General features: G+C 41.7%; 1 protein-coding gene across 1 annotated transcript in view; it reads right to left on the bottom strand.

Moving 5' to 3' along the window:
* The window catches only part of LOC142200234 (uncharacterized), a 312,476-nt gene extending 294,370 nt beyond the window's left edge, over positions 1–18,106 (bottom strand). Inside the window, exon 1 of the mRNA XM_075270444.1 lies at positions 18,096–18,106. The gene's annotated coding sequence lies outside the window, so the exon portion shown is untranslated. The remainder of the gene's footprint in view (positions 1–18,095) is intronic.
* Between the last annotated feature and the right edge of the window lie 466 nt (positions 18,107–18,572).

Raw genomic sequence — 18,572 nt, 5'->3', positions numbered from 1 at the left:
GCCAATGGAGAAGGCAATTTGTACACCTTGTTCATGTACCCAATTGCCTGGCAGTTTCTACACCTATGCCAATTCCTAGCTGGCATACATTTCTAGCCTAATTTCTGACATATTTCTGGTGTAAATATTAATAAATCTGGTGGGGCCTATGACTGGAGTCTATTAGTAATTCAGGCACATCTTACCCCAGCAGTCCATTACAGGATCAGTAAAATACAAAAATGAAACAATAGGTCCTGGAAAAAGGGGAAATAAATAGACTATGGTGGGGTTCATCGAGTGTACGTTTTTACTGAAATCCCTGTCAGAATGTGTCAGGCTTTCCGGAATTTTTTGTCCAGTGATTTCTGTGGGACATTGCAAAATAAGAGGAGGCTGGACTGAAGGCGCAGCCAGGGGGGAGGACTCCCATCACGTGCCTCAGGCCGGACTGCAGCGATTGGCTGGGTTTAAAGGATGCCGTGGTAGGTGGCATCCTGGGTAAGTTGCAGCGCAGAGCTTATAAGAAAAAGCCTGCAAAACAAGCGGACATGCTGGCTCAGCTCAGAGCTTCAGCGGAGGTGAGAGGATCGCAGTGGCTGCATGAGCAACTACATACTCTGCTTCAGGGGCCTGGGGAGACCCCTGCTGTGGCCTTATACATACTGTACATAGAGATATTTATTTCATAAGTGGTTACTAATATATCTATATATTTAGTAATATATCTATCTAGCTATAAATACCATACACACACATTACATATAGTGTATATATACAGTAGATTCCAATTATATCCTAAGACACCTTACATAAGTGGATATTATTTACAGAGGTATATTGTTTAGAGTGCTGCCCATATATAGCAAGAAACCTTATTTAAGTGATCATTATTTACAAACATGTGACATGTCTAAGTAAAGATATATAGATATATATATATATATATATATATATATATATATATATATACAAAAGAAAATGTGGAAAGCACATCCCAGTGTTAACTGCAATGACAATATACAAATACAAAAACTGCAGCAGCCTCTACACACAGCAACAGGGTATATGGAATAGAAATCCAAAAAGCATTACCCTTATTGTTAAAATTAACTAATATGATCTATAAACTACATATATAAATTAGAGGTTCTATGTTATACACATTTGATCAAACAGTACAAAGCCCACCTGCCCTGACAAGGCGACTGCATTCAGAGGGGGCCATACACTAGTGCCAGTCCAACTATAGAGGGAGCCACCCTTTCAATGACACAGGTTTGTTTATTCGGAATACAATGGAGTATGCTCTGGATCCCACTTGCCCTGTATTCACATTGTAGACCTCTCCTGGATACAAGATAGGTATGTTGATTTAGTGTAGGGTCCCATCTGAATGAGGTCTCCTTGTCATGGCAGGTGGCCTTAGTACTGTAAATGGCTAAAAGACGGACACCCCATGGACCCCTTTATAGTCAATGGGCTTCTCAGACTCCCTCTGGCACCGCTATTTTAGTGATGTCAGTTGTTCTGGCCCTCTGAGCAGAACAATGAACAACCAGAACTAATGTGGACCTAGTGTAAGGCTATATTTACATCTGCATTGGAGACTTCTTTGTTGAAGAGGGACATACAGATGTAACAGCCTTAACCTTCTGCAATTGGTTAAACTGCTGCAACATATGTAATATCTTATCACAAAAGCCATTGAAAAGTCATGGAAAAATATTTTTACAATAACTTTTCATTGGTTTTAGTTGTCTTCCCTGATAAGATTACGAATTACAGAAGGTTGAGTTAAATCTGCTATATCTGATACCCTGGACCCCACACCGATCAGCTAGAGCAGGGGTAGGGAACGTATGGCTCTCCAGCTGTTACAAAACTACAACTCCCAGCATGCATACTGGCTCTGCTGTTCTTGGAACTCCCATGGAAGTGAATGGAGCATGTTGGGAGTTGTAGTTTCTTAGCAGCCGGAGAGACGAAGGTTCCCTACCCCTGAGCTAGAGGCTGCAACATTTCAGTACCTTTTCACTACATATGAAGCCTAGTTCTTTATCATCAATGCCCCTGTCTCTTCTAACTGCTGATTGGTAGAGGTCCCGCAATGTTGGGTGCCAGGTCTCACAGATGGCTCCCATATACTGGACCTTTTCTCTAAGTTAAATAAATGAGAAAATAGTGTACAACCAAAGGATTTTATCTTGTTTATATTGTCCATGTCACTGTTATGATGTGAACTTACCTTAAAGGGCTTGTCCAAGCTGAAAGGGAGATGATAAAAATAAAATAAAAAAAACCTCATCTGTCCCTGATGCCTCCCAGTGTGGTCTGGTCCTGTAGCGCCATTGTTTTGTTCCAGCAGAAGGCCTTGCCGCATGTGACCACTGAAGCCGATCAGCAGCCTCAAGGGAAGAGACCCTGGACATCCCAGCCGGCGAGGACACAAAGGACACCAGAGTATGACAGGGACAGGTGAGTGGGGTTTCTCTTTTGCCTCCCCCGGCCTAGTTGGAAAACCTCTTTAGGCCAGGGCCACACGTAATGTAAATGCCGCGATTTGCCTGCAGCGGAAACGCAATGTGAAAAACCACAGCATTTTACAGTCAGGGCAAAGTGGAGTGGATTCTTGGAAATCCCATGCCCACTTTGTGGCAAAAACCACGGTGTGGACATGCTGCCATTTTTAAAACTGTCGCAGTTTTGTAAATCACAGCATGTCAAATATATCTACAGAAACGCCAGCGGTTTCCCCATAGGTATAATTGAAACAGAAAGTCCGCAGGGGAAATCTCTGCCAACCTTCTGTATAAAGCGCTGTGGGAAGAACCGCGATGTGTTGCTGCCACGTTTTTTCCCGTAGCGCTTGTTTGCTGCAGGACGCCCCATGGGGCCTTAGCCCTACGTTGAGGAAACAGCTTTTTTGTTGCAGATTTTGCTGTGTTTTTTTTTTAAAACCAAAGCCAAGAATGCCTACAATAAGAATGGGAAATATCTAGGAAGTTCCTTCTGGCTTTGGCTCAAAAATCCGCAGCAAAATCTGCAACGAAAAAAAAAGATGTGTTTCTGCAATGTGTGGCATCAGCCTTAAGGTGTGTACTTTGTGTGTGATTTTTCTAGTATGACATCTTATCACAGAAGACTACAAAACATAAAGAAAAGTCATTGCCAAAACATTTTTACTTATGTTTTTTGTTGTCTGGGATCTCACACTGCAGCAGTTTAGCCAATTGCAGAAGTTCATGTCAACTATACTAGACCTGTGTATATGTACACTAGACACTAACTATAGACAGGACTATATATATATAATATAAGTATACTAAGACTAAGTATATATAGATACAGTATATGTAAGGGTTATATGTCTAATGGGGATACATGACTATATTTATATACAGTATATATACACACACTGTACACATTGACTATATAGCAGTATGTACAGTCTTTAGATGTCATTTCTATACAACATATATATATATATATATATACAATACATTACACACATATAAATACATGACGCACGGACATATTACACAGAGTACCTTGTTACCTCCGTCACTTTCATGTACATGTCCTGTGTAAGTTATATACTAGTAAAGGTTTGTTATAGAAGTAATAGAGGACATACATAGGTCTATATGGAGCAGTCACAATATAACACTGTACTTTATTATATGTTATAGAAATAAAACAATTCTTGTAATAAGATATAATATGGCCGTTATATCAGGGTCGGGGGTCTGAAGGGCTGGAGGCCACCAATTATTTGTAACATACATAGTAATATTTGCACAATATTAGAGCTTCAGCCCAATAACAATCTACATTGATGCATTTAGGTATTAGCCAGGGGGTTTCTCCATCCAGTGACGTCCATTATGATGGATGACATATATACAGTATATACAGTTATAAGTAAGACGGAGATGACTGTGCTATTCTGCTGCCATAACAGCCCAAACCTGAGGACAACTGAAGCCATTGGCCAGAGGAGGAAATCTCATTGAAATGAGAGATGTTTCTTGTCCAAGTCTTCCCCGAGAGCCGACCCCACAGACGTCCGTCTCCTCCATCACTGACCACTAACTGACTGCAGCCAACTGATTGTCTTCAAACCAAGATCCAGCAATCCTATTGGTTGTAAGTGGCTGCAGTTATCATGGTGACTTAACCGCTTAAGTGCCAAGACTGGTTTAGCCTTATCTTTCCCATAGACATTGCAGTATGAGGCTTGTGTATTGCAGGATGGGGCACATATTACTTACTGATGAACTTTGGGCAGTTACTGAGTAAGTTTTTCTAGGGAGGTGAATATGAAAAGGCAGAAATTCCTCCATCGATTTAGCATTTTACATTTTGCACCAATCGCCTTGCATTATACAGCAACTAACATGTTCATTTTATTACATAGGTCAATACAGTTGAGATGGACAATAAATATCTAGGGATTTTTTGTTGTTGAACATCTTTAGTAATGTAAAAGCAAATCTCATGTCTCAATTTCAAAACCATGTGTTTATCTTACCATTGATGCAGTCATATGAGGGCTGAGTTAGGGTAAGTTCACACGATGGAAACCTTTTCTGCCATCTGGCTTTTTCACGTGACATCCTGCTCCTGGTTAGGCCCAAATGAATGGAACTAAGCAAGAGGGTGTTTCGAGCCGCGGCGGACTCAGCCGCGGAATCTGCGTGAAAATAGGGCATGTCCCATATGTTTTACACTAGCTGAAAAAAAATGTAAGTGACTCCTATTGAAATGAATGGGAGGCATTTTTGCAGATGGATTTTGAGGCAGATTCAACGTCAAAATCCACCTGTATAAAAACTCTGTGTGAACATACCCTTATACACTGTCTACCAATAAGTATTTAGACTCCCTTGGTCCGAGCGGCATGAGCGCCAAATACAGCCTCAACCCTACGGGGTATGCTTTCCACAAGTGCTTGTATGATGGATAGTGGTATTTTATTCCATTCGACTTGGAGAAGACAGGTAAATTCGTTCACCGATTTTGGACGGTGCTGCACCCCTTAGTTTGGCAATCCAACTCGTCCCAGAGGTGCTCGATAGGATTCAAGTCTGGGCTCTGGGTAGGCCAGTCCAGTCGGTTAACCTGATTGTCACTGTACCAAGCCATGGTAGACCTCGCTACATGACAGCTGGCGTTGTCATCCTCGAAGTAACATTGGTCCGACCCATAGAAGCGCCATAATGTAGGAATCACACTGTTATCTAAAATAGCGTAATAGACGTCAGCATTGACTTTACCATGCACTGGGACCAAGGGTCCCAGTCCATACCAGGAGAAACACCCCCAGACCATAACTCCACCTGTGCAGAACTTTACTGGGTGTCCAAATACTTATTGGTAGACAGTGTATAACCATTTGGCGGTAAAGATACAATTCAGGATCCAGCAGAGAGTCTCACTTTAGCAACCTGGTCTTTGTTTACTGTCTGCCTGTACACAAGTGTTTCGGCCAATCACTGTTCAGCCACTGATTAGTTGACGCGCTCCTGTGCAGGCCAAAGGTCAGGAAGTCCGGGGGCCCAAATGGAGACTCTCCACTGGATCCCCAGCAGAATGGGTAGGTAAGTATAAAGTATTTGTCATTTTAAGCCTCTAGGCTGTAAAAATATAAAGTGGAAAACCCCTTTAACACAAACTGCTACATATGTATGCCTTTTAGAAACAGCCAGGCTCTTTTCTGATAAACGTACCACGCAGATTTCTCCAAATGGAAGAGCCATCTAGAAAAAGCTAGACCAAAGTAGGTGCAATCGCTCAGCAACAGCACAGTTAAAGGAACTGTGCAATAACTCATTGACACATAAGCAGTAATGGGCAGGGTATTCTATGTCACATAATGCACAATAAGATCTATGAAGCAGTGGCGTAACTAGGAATGTCAGTGTCCCGTAGCGACCTTTTGACATGACCCCCCCCTTCCTGACCGACACCGAAGACCTCAACCGACCGACCCCGCATTCCTGTGCGCTCTATTATGCCCCATGGTGGCCCCTGCACATACTATTATGCCCCATTGTGGCCCCTGCACACATTATTATGCTCCATTGTTGCCCCTGCACACAGTATTATGCCCCATTGTTGCCCCTGCATATACTATTATGCCTCATAATGAACACCCATGAACAATTATTATACTCTGGGGTCTTTTCAGACCCCAGAGTATAATAATCGGAGACCAAGGGGGGGATACAAACATAAAAAACACTGTCACTTACCTATCTCCGACTCCACTGCAGTCCTCAGTGATGTCGGCCATCTTTAATGACGTCCGAACGTCACATGACCCGGGACGCAGGTCCCGGTCAAGTGACGTCAGGGACGTTACACAACTAGGCCCGATGCCTGTATGGAGTGCGGAGAGGTAACTTTTTTTTATGTTCTCCCGGGCCTCCGATCATTATACTCAGGGGTCTGAAAAGACCCCCCAAGTATAATGATTGTGTTTGTGGGGCCAGAGGCGTCACTTACCGATCCCGGCCCCTTCCAGGATTGGTAAGCAAATAGGGCCCGTTACGTAACAGCCTATTACGAAAAGAAGCGCAGCGGTAGTGGCTGTCGCCGGGCCCCTAATGTCCCGGGCCCTGTGGCAGCTGCTACCCCAGGAAAACATGTCTAACAGCTATAAAGGCCACTTGTGGTAAGAACTTAAAGGGTGGCTTCCATCACCATACAGGTCTACATCTTATATTGAAGAAGCCTAGGTTAGATTCAGTATACAGAACAAGCATATGTGTGCATTCACTCAGTGTAACTTGGCTTAATAGATTTGTTAGGAGATGAGTAAGGAGAACTGTACGTTATAAAGGATATGAGCAATTTATTGAAAAGAGAAGATATCAGTAAATGACAGATATAGAAGCTTCAGGCAATTAGAGGAAAATATAGGATAAGACGGACCTATGGATGAATGGAAAGGGATTTAGGAAGTAAGATTTCTGTGTATCAATAAAAGGGATAGGATATGCAAAGGTCAATTTAGCTAAGATAATTGGAGGTAGATGTTATTATCCTGATCCTTGAATTTATTTCTCTATGTTTTTTACATAACTGATGTATGGTAGGGAAAAGGAGCATTGTAAAATACTGTCCCTCAGAGGATTTGGAGAATATGGTAAAAAATGAAAAAAGGATCAAATTTTGCAGTAACTTGTCAAATGCACATATGCAGATTAAGGTTAAGACTAAAGGCCTCATTTTGGGGGAAAAGCAACTTTTGTTGTTGCAGATTTTGCTGCAGTTTCTTGAGCCAAAGCCAAGAGTGGCTACAAAAGTAATGGGAAGTATAAAGGAAGCTCTTATATGTCTCCTTTTGCTTAATCCTCTCCTGTCTTTGGTAAAAAAAATCAAAAAACAAAAAAACAGCTAAATCTGCAACAAAAAAAATCAATATCACCCTCCCTACGAGATGACCTCCAACTTAAATTCCCTTACCAGTGGAAGGGCGACTGTATTACATATCTAGGCATCACCCTGACATCCCCTAGCTCCAATTTGTTCTCTGTAAACTACTCTCCACTGTTGTCGAAGGTGTCCTCCCTCTTAGCCAATTTGCTAAGCCTATGCTGTCTTGGGCGAGTCGGATCGCCATTGTTAAGATGATGGCACTGCCTCTGATTTTATACTTATTCCGCACGGTGGTCATCCCTGTACCAGATCCCTACCTAGCTAAGCTTCAATGTATCCTGTCCCATTTTATATGGGAGGGCAAAAGGTCCAGAGTCTGATTTCAGGTCATGTCTAAGCCCTGGTCTCAAGGGGGAGCGGGAGTCCCAGATGTCAAAAAATATTTTGCATCAGCGGTTTTGGAGCAGCTTAGAGTCGGATGGGATGATACTGCTAACTGGAGATGGGTGGAGATGGAAGAGGTGATGCTGGGCGCTCCTCTCATGAGTCTTTTACGTCCTAAAGATTGTGGCCACCACTGTGTTTAGGTTCCCCTATTAAGCGCTAAAGCTTCTATATGGGCTTGGAGGTACTATATGTCGCATACCTCCTTGGAAGATCTTGTCCCCCTTGTAAAGTTGCCAATGCTCTTCTTAACCGTATTCCTCTCCCAGCTGAGCCAGCTGAGGATCCGTGGTTGGATAGCGAATGGTCTAAGCAAAATTTCCCACCTCTATGTGGATGACTGCTTTAAATCCTTTTCCATGTTATGGGAGGAGTTTGACGTCCCCCATAGGGATTTCTTTAAATATTTACAAATCAGGCACCTTTTACAAACTGATGGAGCGACAAGACTCGTTTTCCCCAGGCTTGCCTTGAGGTTGTGGAGACAGTCTGTCCCTGTCAAGGGCGGCATTTCAGCATTTTATGTTTTTCTCTCTACCCCCTCTGAATGGGTTAAACCTTTTTGCTTTTCAAGTTGGAAAGCGGACCTTGCTAAACCTATCTCCCTGCCTGAGTGGTACGAAGCCTGTGGGTTTGTGAAACGTATTTCAAAAGGAGCGGCCCATTGGGAGACAGCCCAAAAATCCTACTGTGCTGGTACAGAACCTTTAGCCAACTGGCCCATATTGATACCTCCCTCCCGAAATTCTGTTAGCAAGGCTGCGGTCAGGTTGGCACCCTCCTACATATGTGGTGGGAATGCCCTTCCGTCCAAGCCTTTTGGGTAGCGGCCTTCCCATTTATTTCCTCTATGACTGGTCTCACTATACCTCCTCCCCGAGCCTGGAACTCTGCTTTTTGGACACTGGGTCTTTTCCAACAGGTGTGCAGGTGGTACTGGGCCAAATAATTTTAGCAGTCAGATCCATGATAGTGAGGCAATGGAAATTTGCGCCTTGCTTGATGGTAGGCGAACTAATTCACCACGTAGACTTGGCCTTTACCCTGGAGCGGATGCTGGCCTCCAAAAATCATACCTTCTCTAGCTTTCGCTCCAGATGGGCTCATTGGTCCTCCTTTATGGAGAACAGGAAGGGTGCCCTAGCCCAGGCCCCACGTCCTCCTCCTGACACAACTCCCAGAAGTGCCTCGCACGTTGGTTCATTATTACCCTAATAGTCGCAAGTGTTTGCTTATTCCTCTGTGCGTTGCTTGTCATGCCAAATTTAGAATGGTATCACCTTGTCCTGAGTACGCAGTACCTTACATACATATAGAGTCATTGGTTTACTTATGTTATTTGTGTGTTTTAGTTTTTCATTTCTTTCCCTACATCTTATACCCTTTCTCTCCTTCTTTATACTTTTTTGATTGTGAAATGTTTGACGGTCTTTGCAGTTTGTGACCCATAGGGTGATTTTAAAGCAAAGTAGTCATGAAATATAAGGCTGCATGCACATGAACTATATGTAACTAAGAGTCTGGGGTAAATTAACTCAGATGGCACATGGATAATATGTATGCCATCCGTGCCCTCCGCAGCTCCTTTCATTTCCTGCAGTGAGCCAAGACTGCAAAGTGGACAGGAATAGGACCTGGCCTGAGTTTTTCCCTGTGCTCACAGACCTGTGATTATACATGGGTGTTTGTATGGGACCATAGAAAATAATAGGTTAGTGTGCTCTCCATTAGGAATACGGCTAGCACACTGACAAAGCACAGGGTGTTAACTGATACATTATTCCATACATTGCTTTTTTTGTGAATAGAGCAGTATTACTTTACACTACAATCCTGGTGACATTATTCCAAAATCCTTATCCAATCCTAGACAGCCGTAATATACATCATACAGTATGCACCAAGAGAGCCATTTTTGTGAAAGTGATAAATCTTAGCAAGACTACTTTCACATGAGCCATCTGTTTTAGGTGTACTAAAAACAGATATTTACATACTATTGTATTTCCGGTTTTGATCCAGGTTCGATCTGTCTGCCATTGTTGAGTCTCAACTATTGCAAAAAAAAAAAAAAAAAAATGATACTGTCTTCTTTATTTCCTAACATCACCTAGCAATGAATCTGTAAATATTGCATGAAACCTGGACAGTCCTTAGGAAGGAGAATACATACATACACAGGGGCGTAACTACCGTGGTAGCAGTCGAGGCAGCTGCCACAGGGCCCGGGATACTAGGGGGCCCAGTGACAGCTACTACCGCTGCAGATTTTTATTTTTTTTTTAAATAGGCCGTTACCTGCTGGAGTAACTCCAGCACATAATGGGCCCTATTTACTGCAGCGCTGGGGGCTGCCTGAAGATGGAGAGGAGCTGCCGCCACCACAGTCCATCTTCTAACAGTAGTAAAGTGAGCAATTGCTGCCATTACTACTGCACCCAAGCAGGGGCCGCCTACTGTCCGGGCCCCTGCCTCCCAAGCACTTGCATAGTGACAGCGGGCAGGAGAAACTTCTATCACCTACCCGCAGTCCTCAGGTCCTGTGCCGGCATCTATACTAGTAGATTGAAGGACGTCATCATGACGTTATCAGAGGTCCTTTAATCTACTAACATAGACTCAGTGCCTTTTGAGTGCGTTGAGTGCAGACAAAAAAGAATCTAGTTGCGACGTGGAGCCCTGCCAGATGAATAACACATCATCAATATATCTCGACCACAGCAGGACCCTCTCATACCCTTCAGTATGTTGAACCACCTCCCTCTCCCACAGCCCCAGGAACAAGTTGGCATATGAGGGGGCACAAACCGCCCCCATGGCTGTTCCCTGGAGCTGTAGGAAGAGGCGGTCCTTAAAAATGAAAAAATTATGTTTCAAAACAAAATCCAAAAGTTCCATAATAAATACTGTTAAATCAGGATCAAAATTCAAAGAACGTAAAAAATAATCGGATGCTCGAAGGCCCTGACTGTGGTCGATGGATGTATACAGGGACTCCACGTCGCATGTCACCAGACACATGTCACTGTCCAACTGCAGTCCGTTCAATCGACTGAGTATATCAGTCGAGTCTCTTGTGAAAGATGGCAATAATTCCACACATTGTTGTAAATAGTAGTCCACAAATCTCCCAAGATTCTCACAGAGGCCCCCAATCCCCGAGACTATAGGACGTCCCGGAGGATTGGAGGCACTCTTGTGGACCTTAGGCAAAAGATAAAAGGTAGGTATCACAGGTGAATCAACCATAAGTCCCTCCTTAATTTTAGTAGTAATGATGTTATTTTCCACTGCCCGAGTTACAATAGTATCCAACTGTCTTTTAAATAAAGGCATTGGGTTATCCATCAATCTCCGATAGCAATTAGAATTATTCAACTGTCGGAAGGCTTCCCGCTCATACATTTCCGCCGGCCAAACCACAACATTCCCCCCCTTATCCGCTGGCTTTATAACCACATCCCTCAAAGTTCTCAATTCACGCAAAGCTACTCTTTGTTTAAAGGTTAAATTAGAGTTCTCAATTTTAGTAGAGAGAGATGCAAAATCTCTACTAACTAATCTGAAAAAAATATCAACAGGTGGACACAATGAAAAAGGGGGGAAATGTTGTGATCGGCGGCACAAGTGATGAGGTAAACCAGAAAATTCTGGCCGTTCCTGCTCCTCTAATAAATCCATTAGATCCTGTAGAGCTTGTTTCTCACTAGAATCACCCATAAAGGGATTCAAATCACCCTTAGAGAAATGTTTTTTAAACATCACCCTACGTAAAAAAAGGGCAAGATCTTTAACTGCCTCAAAATAATCAAACTTAGCTGTGGGAGAGAAAGACAGCCCTCTACTAAGAACCTCAATCTGATCACAAGTTAATTCATGTGAAGACAGATTAATTACCTTCAAATCCTTCTGGGACGTTTCTCTCTCAAAGCCATTCCCCTGGTCTTTCTTTTTGTTGATATAGGGGTGAATGGGGGATCTCTTCTTCCTGAGGCCCCAGGTCTGTCTAAAAAACCGGAACATGATTCGTCCAAAGATGTGGAAGATGCAAAAGAAGATGACCTAGAACGGGAATTACCCTTCTCCTGTTTATGATGCCACCGATAAACTCTTCCTGATTGAAAATCCTTGTGATCTCTTTGAAATTTCCGTGATTTTAAATCCTGAATATTTTTCTCCCACTTAGATAAGTCCTCATCCAATGCCTTATCAAACACCACCACCTCCTCTGATGTCAGAACCGAATGTATTTTATCCTTTACAGTATCAATCTCCTTTTCAAGAGTTTCAAGTTGTTTACGGTCTGCTCCAATGAGCAACTCAATTAATGTACGAGAGCACTTAGTAAGTGTATCCTCCCACTTACTAGAAAATGTCAAATCCTCTGTATCAAAGGTGGGAAAAATTTGTACACGCAAACCCCTAGGAATAATGTTTTTAGACAAATAATTCTCTAGGGCCGCCTTATTCCACCAGATCTTAATCCGTTTTCTCAGCAGGTCCCTAATTTTCAATTTAAGCTCCTTAATGTTACTGGGTTCGGTAACAACCCCTGCAGTTTCCCCAAAAACAGTACCAATACGGGTAATCCAATCCTTATCCCGTTTTCTATAATCCATGAATGTTGAGGGTAATTCTGAAAATACAGATACAACAATTATATAATGAAAACCAAAAACTAGAACCCAGCAGAATAGAACAAACTGGCCTCAAAACAAATACAGAATATAATTCAAACTACTTGAGACACAAAACATAAAAAATATATAATTTTATTAATAAATATCACATAAGACAATACAATACATAAACAAACAGGGGAGACACATGGGGAAAAAGGGTAAATTTCCCCATTAAATCGCAGAGGAGTACCATAACCCTCCCACCGGCAATCACACAGAGTATACCCCCAACTATAGAAGATAATAGAAGGATACTAAGAAAAAAGTCACAAGAATCACAAAAAGGGAATATATTCCCTAATATAGACTGAATACCTAATATTACACACCAAACCTAGGTAAGAGGACTAGATATCACATGTCCACTAACCATATAGTACAATCAATAAAAATAGAAGGTGGTAAATAGGTAAAAAAGTGTACCCCAATAAGGTCACCCTTAATACATACCCGTAGGTACCGACATGTTTCCTATGATCCAAAGTAACAAATGAAGGTAGCAATAGGGGGAGCTCGGTCTGAGGCCGGTGGGACTGTAAGAAACGCCTGACGCGCGTTTTCGCCCGCACTCGGCTACTGTAGGGTATGAGAGGGTCCTGCTGTGGTCGAGATATATTGATGATGTGTTATTCATCTGGCAGGGCTCCACGTCGCAACTAGATTCTTTTTTGTCTGCACTCAACCGTAATGACCGCAATATTCATCTTACTTCCACTATTAGTTATGATCAGGTTGATTTTTTGGATATATCCATTAAACGTAAAGGGGATGGATCTATTGCTACAGATGTTTTTAGAAAAGGTACATCTACCAATGCCTTACTTCATGCCACCTCTTCTCATTATCCCAAAGTAAAAAAGGCTATACCCATTGGCCAATTCTTGAGAATGAAACGTGTCTGTTCCGATGATGCAACATTTGAACATCAAGCTGAAGACCTATCTAAGAGATTTCTCAATCGGGGATACCATTATAAGTCTGTAGTTGATGGATATCAGAGAGCAAAGAATACTCCCAGAGACTCATTATTGGTAAGCAAACCGAAAAAAACCATTGGGGCTTTTTCCCAGGATGTACGTTTGGTTACGAAGTTTAATTGCCAGTGGAAAGTGGTACGTGATATTGTTGGTAAATATTGGAACATCCTACATACAGACCAGCAATTATCACAAATCTTGCCATCCTACCCCTGTATTACGTGGAAACGCTCCAGAAATTTAAGGGACATTTTGACTAATAGTCACTATGTCCCTAATACAACAAAGTATATTTTTGGGAGTCGGGGTCCTTCATGGGGCTCTTTTTGTTGCGGAGATTGTGCCGCATGCAAGTACATGCTGCGTACTACTACCTTTCTGAATTCCAGGGGAGATAGGGAATTTAAAATTGTACAACATGTCTCTTGCAATACTGAGGGAGTTATTTATTATGCAACATGTCCTTGTGGACTTATTTATATTGGAATGACAACTAGGGCACTTAAGATCAGGATACTTGAACATGTTGGCAAAATTGTGGCTTCAGCACGTGCAAGGGAATTTGAAAAATTGCAGCCCGTACCCAGACACTTTCGGGATTTCCATCAGAGTGATCCTCGAGGATTTAAGGTTCGAGGGATCGATAGAGTTCATCTGGGGAGTAGAGGTGGGGATTTACGGAAGGCGCTTTTGCGCAAGGAAACACGCTGGATAGTTGAATTAAATACATCCACTCCAGCAGGCCTTAATGAAATGGTTAGTTTTAAGTCCTTTTTGTAATTTCTATTGCGGTTTTTTTATTTTTTATTTTTTATGTTTCACTGTATGTATGTTCTGTTTATCTATTGTATTTTGATTGTAATTGTCTTTGCAGATTTACGTATATGAAAGGTTCCATTGATTACCTTCTGTTCTGGTCCGGTGGTTGTCGCTGCTGTTCTCGTTGTGCTGCGGTTTGGACGTTGATGGCGCTGTTCCAGTTGGGCCCTGTATTGAGAATGAACAAATTAAAGTTGTCTTTTTCAAAAGATATGCATATTCAAGCACATTAAAGACTTTACTTATTACGTCTTGTTCTAGTCTGAGGGCTGGCGACATAAATTTTATTGTCACAGGTGATTTGGATTCTGGTGGCGTCGCTTGTATTGGGCTCTACATTGTGTATAAATGAATTGTGTATGTTTTTTATATGTGTTTATGTATATGTGTATGTATATATGTATATATATGTATATGTATATATTTATATATGGATTAATATATATATATTTATTTGATTTATATGTCTTATATTTATTGTTTCTTTATTATTTATTTATTTGCTATTTATACATATATACTTTTTATATAGATTATTTTTGTTTATTTTATTTAATATTTATGTTTATTGCACTTTTTGCACTATTTTTTGTCTTTTATAGACTCTATATATTTATTGATTTATTATTACTATTAGTCACTATCTAGTTTTTTTCACTATATAAATCATTATTTTACACAGTATTTTGCACACTTTTTTTAGTACTTTTTGAGTACTTTATTTCACCTTTTTTCACCTTTTTTCATTTTTTTCATTTTTTTCACTTATTTATTCACTATCATAATTGTACTTTACAGATCTATTGCATATTTATCACTTTATATATATTTTATGAAATTATGACATTTATTCGTTCACACCAGTTCACTTTATTAAATATTCACTTTATTAAATACTAATGTATTATGTATTTATTTTTGTCTGTTGTTTTTTATTTATGTCTTTATATATTATGCATTTTCATTAGCCATTATTATTATGTATTGAGTAGGGTTATAATAATTTATGAGCTCCATATTCAGTCTTGTTTGGTTTTTTGGTGTCTATTTGTACCTTATTCGTTCATCTATATGGCAGTCCGTCCTTGTGGCCGCTTATACTATGTTATATGGGGCCGGCGCGTGTACGCGTGCGCGACCGGCCAAACTTTATTGATACATTTTATGAGCACAATGACGTCGTCACGTTACGCGTGCGTGATGACGTCATGCGTGACTCGCGGTCATGCGCAGTGGACAGTCTGCCGGATCATGAGAGGGACGCAATGGAACTATTGATGTGCAGGTGAAATTCATTATTACAAAGATTTTGGTTATATATACCGCAATTTGAGTTATAGCTATTAGCCTCCTGACGAAGCCGAGTGCGGGCGAAACGCGCGTCAGGCGTTTCTTACAGTCCCACCGGCCTCAGACCGAGCTCCCCCTATTGCTACCTTCATTTGTTACTTTGGATCATAGGAAACATGTCGGTACCTACGGGTATGTATTAAGGGTGACCTTATTGGGGTACACTTTTTTACCTATTTACCACCTTCTATTTTTATTGATTGTACTATATGGTTAGTGGACATGTGATATCTAGTCCTCTTACCTAGGTTTGGTGTGTAATATTAGGTATTCAGTCTATATTAGGGAATATATTCCCTTTTTGTGATTCTTGTGACTTTTTTCTTAGTATCCTTCTATTATCTTCTATAGTTGGGGGTATACTCTGTGTGATTGCCGGTGGGAGGGTTATGGTACTCCTCTGCGATTTAATGGGGAAATTTACCCTTTTTCCCCATGTGTCTCCCCTGTTTGTTTATGTATTGTATTGTCTTATGTGATATTTATTAATAAAATTATATATTTTTTATGTTTTGTGTCTCAAGTAGTTTGAATTATAAATATAAAATGCATAAGGCCGACTATTACGGCTTATAAGAAATGTGCATGTACAGTGGTGTAACTAGGAATGGCAGGGCCCCGTGGCGAACTTTTGTTATGGGGCCCCCTCCAAGAGGGGTACATGAGCGTGCAGGCTGTTTGTGAATAAGAGGGTGACGTGGGGTGCAGATTGTGTTTATAAGCAAGAGGGGAAATGGGGGTGCAAGCTGTGTGCGAGCAAGAGGGTAATCTAGAGGGGGGAACCCCCCATTCCACCACACTTTTGCTCACCCACAGCCTGCACCCCCATTCCCCCTTCTTTCTCACACACAGCCTGCGCCCCCAGGTCACCCTCTTTGCTCACACACAGCTAGCATGTCCATGTACCCCTCTTGCTCACACAAAGCCTGCACCACCCACTCACTCCTCTTGCTCACATAGGGCAGAATGGGGGGTGCAGACTGTGAGTAGGAGGGGTACATAGGTGTGCAGGCTGTGTGTGAGAAAGGAAAGAATGGGGGTGCAGACTTTCTCACACACAGCCTGCACACCCATGTACTCCTCTTCCTCACAGCTTATAACCTATTCCCCCCATTGTACACTGACCTGTAGAATCCGGGTAGCTCCGCCCACAAAAGGCACTGAGTCTATGTTAGTAGATTAAAGGACCTCTGATAACGTCATGATGACGTCCTTCAATCTACTAGTATAGATGCCGGCACAGGACCTGAGGACTGCGGGTAGGTGATAGAAGTTTCTCCTGCCCGCTGTCACTATGCAAGTGCTTGGGAGGCAGGGGCCCGGACAGTAGGCGGCCCCTGCTTGGGTGCAGTAGTAATGGCAGCAATTGCTCACTTTACTACTGTTAGAAGATGGACTGTGGTGGCGGCAGCTCCTCTCCATCTTCAGGCAGCCCCCAGCGCTGCAGTAAATAGGGCCCATTATGTGCTGGAGTTACTCCAGCAGGTAACGGCCTATTTAAAAAAAAAATAAAAATCTGCAGCGGTAGTAGCTGTCACTGGGCCCCCTAGTATCCCGGGCCCTGTGGCAGCTGCCTCGACTGCTACCACGGTAGTTACGCCCCTGTGTATGTATGTATTCTCCTTCCTAAGGACTGTCCAGGTTTCATGCAATATTTACAGATTCATTGCTAGGTGATGTTAGGAAATAAAGAAGACAGTATCATTTTTTTTTTTTTTTTTTGCAATAGTTGAGACTCAACAATGGCAGACAGATCGAACCTGGATCAAAACCGGAAATACAATAGTATGTAAATATCTGTTTTTAGTACACCTAAAACAGATGGCTCATGTGAAAGTAGTCTTGCTAAGATTTATCACTTTCACAAAAATGGCTCTCTTGGTGCATACTGTATGATGTATATTACGGCTGTCTAGGATTGGATAAGGATTTTGGAATAATGTCACCAGGATTGTAGTGTAAAGTAATACTGCTCTATTCACAAAAAAAGCAATGTATGGAATAATGTATCAGTTAACACCCTGTGCTTTGTCAGTGTGCTAGCCGTATTCCTAATGGCGAGCACACTAACCTATTATTTTCTATGGTCCCATACAAACACCCATGTATAATCACAGGTCTGTGAGCACAGGGAAAAACTCAGGCCAGGTCCTATTCCTGTCCACTTTGCAGTCTTGGCTCACTGCAGGAAATGAAAGGAGCTGCGGAGGGCACGGATGGCATACATATTATCCATGTGCCATCTGAGTTAATTTACCCCAGACTCTTAGTTACATATAGTTCATGTGCATGCAGCCTTATATTTCATGACTACTTTGCTTTAAAATCACCCTATGGGTCACAAACTGCAAAGACCGTCAAACATTTCACAATCAAAAAAGTATAAAGAAGGAGAGAAAGGGTATAAGATGTAGGGAAAGAAATGAAAAACTAAAACACACAAATAACATAAGTAAACCACCGTTTCTTACAGTCCCACTGGCCTCAGACCGAGCTCCCCCTATTGCTACCTTCATTTGTTACTTTGGATCATAGGAAACATGTCGGTACCTACGGGTATGTATTAAGGGTGACCTTATTGGGGTACACTTTTTTTACCTATTTACCACCTTCTATTTTTATTGATTGTACTATATGGTTAGTGGACATGTGATATCTAGTCCTCTTACCTAGGTTTGGTGTGTAATATTAGGTATTCAGTCTATATTAGGGAATATATTCCCTTTTTGTGATTCTTGTGACTTTTTTCTTAGTATCCTTCTATTATCTTCTATAGTTGGGGGTATACTCTGTGTGATTGCCGGTGGGAGGGTTATGGTACTCCTCTGCGATTTAATGGGGAAATTTACCCTTTTTCCCCATGTGTCTCCCCTGTTTGTTTATGTATTGTATTGTCTTATGTGATATTTATTAATAAAATTATATATTTTTTATG

The sequence above is a fragment of the Leptodactylus fuscus genome, chromosome 4 (genome assembly GCF_031893055.1).
Source record: "Leptodactylus fuscus isolate aLepFus1 chromosome 4, aLepFus1.hap2, whole genome shotgun sequence".
Taxonomy (NCBI): Eukaryota; Metazoa; Chordata; class Amphibia; order Anura; family Leptodactylidae; genus Leptodactylus; species Leptodactylus fuscus.
This window is presented reverse-complemented; position numbering and strand designations above follow the sequence as displayed.